A 2130-nucleotide genomic window follows, 5' to 3' on the forward strand; every position below is an offset into this window, starting at 1 on the left:
GGACGACCACGCCGCGCCGCGGGCGACGCGGGGGGCGGCGACGCGATCGACGACGCCTCCTCCGGCCGCGACCGCGATCGACTCGCTCGGCGCTCCGCTCCGGCGCCGCACACCCAACTCACTCGGCGCTGAACCAGTGCAACTTTTGCAGACTCCGCAGACATGTCGCGCCGCCGCTGAAGTCGAGCCGCTCCACCGCCCCCCCCCCCCTCCACACCCACCCGGCCCACCCCCCCCACCACCCACCCACCACCCCCCCCCCCCCAGGCTCACCACCCGAGCCCACCCCAGACGCACCGCAGACGGGAGCTCTCCGCACGGCCGTTTCCCGCGGACCAGGCTCTCCAACTTTACACCCCGGACATGAATCGGGATGGTTTTCTCCCTCTCTCGCTAACGAGCCGCCGCCGGGCCAGCGACGCGCGATACCGCGCTCCAAGATGGCAGATTTTGACTGAGTTTTGAACAGAGATATCGCTTTATTTATTTTTTATTTTTTTTTTAATTTATTATTCTTTTTTTTTTTTTTTTTTTTGTGTTGGTTTGCCATGCCTAACGGGAACCCTTGCACCGATGGCCCCTGTATACGAAGGTGAGATATGCCCAGCCGTCGTAGCGTGGGGGCGAGCGGGGTTGGTACGTGCGGTGTGACGGGGATGGATCGGGTGGTGCAGAGGGAAGAGAAGTGCAGATGCGCTCTGCCCTCTCTCCTCTTTGTGTCACGTTGATCTATGGAAACACCCATGATGTACTTTTCTTTCTTTCTTTCTTTCTTTTAAATCAACACCTGGCGTGCGCGTTGCTATCAAACCCCAACACCTCGCTCATTATAACACGGATCATTTATTAAAAAAAAAAAAAACCCACAACAACAACAACAAAAAAAAAACAAAAAAACCCTGACGTACCAGCCTCGGCCCCGTCCATCAGCATAGCGATGATGTTTGCGATAACGCTGTCGGCTTCTGGAATAAGGTCAAAACGCGGATGACGTTCGATCGGGTGCGTTGTTGTTGTTCCCGTTTGTTCTCGGATTAAATGAGACCCTCTTCCACCCCTCTGGAAAGACTGAAAGACAAGTCTGATTTTCCAGCCGATCTCTCTCCGCCGCCCGTTTGACGTGGTTTTGAAGACCCCGACGCGTGGTATCCATAAGTGAAAGTATTGTTATTTTTTTTATTATTGTGGGAATAATAGTTGTTTTTTTTTTTCATTTATTACTATTATCAAATCAGGCAGGCTTGGAAGCCGCCTGTTCTCTGGTGCTGCATTATGGCTGTGACTAATCCAATAATGAGAACGCTTCCCAGCATGGACCCCCCCCCCCCCCCATTATGAATACATTGGATATTTACAGTATATTTACTAAGAGACTATATTCTATACATCTATATGTTTATATAGATGTTTAGTGTAGCATTGCAAGGTCAGGATAACCTTTCACATGCCAGTGAAATAGTAAAAACAAAAGCAAAGGAAACCACTCCGTCAGTGCACGTTGCACCCTAAATACATTCGATTTCGGGTGCAACGCTGTACATTGCGGGGAGATTAGGAAAGTGGTTAATTATATTTCTCAGGGTTTTTTTTTAATTAGACTCATTTGTGCCAATTCACCCTCTATAACTGGGTTAGTTACACTGTACAGATGCTTTATTGACATATAGGCTACAGTAGTGCACACCAGACTGCTATTCCGGGGCGTTGGCAGGTAATATAAAATATACAAATATGTTTAATTGTCTTACAAATGTTTCATTGTTTTTGGGGGGAGGCATTACGGTATAAAGCTCCTCGTCTACTCTGCGCTCCCTCTGCTGGTAAAAAAAAACAAAACTCAATGCTTTTTAATTGTCCAAAAACATTTTTTTTTTTTTTAATGAGGTGAGATAATAACTTTATTCGAGAGTTTTTAGTCGTCTTAACTAAAACTTAACTTAAAGTGAGAAAATCAGATGGAAAATAAATAAATAAAAAATACAAATATACTCATTGAAGCCACCGTGTAAAAATATGATTTATACTGTACATATACATATATCTGTGTAAAATGTATCTTATACATAATACATTACATGTGCATAGAGTGCATAATACATATCGTGCATCATCATCTAGAGATTGTGTGAC

This window comes from Zeus faber (assembly GCF_960531495.2).
Source record: "Zeus faber genome assembly, chromosome: 6".
NCBI classification, from domain to species: Eukaryota; Metazoa; Chordata; class Actinopteri; order Zeiformes; family Zeidae; genus Zeus; species Zeus faber.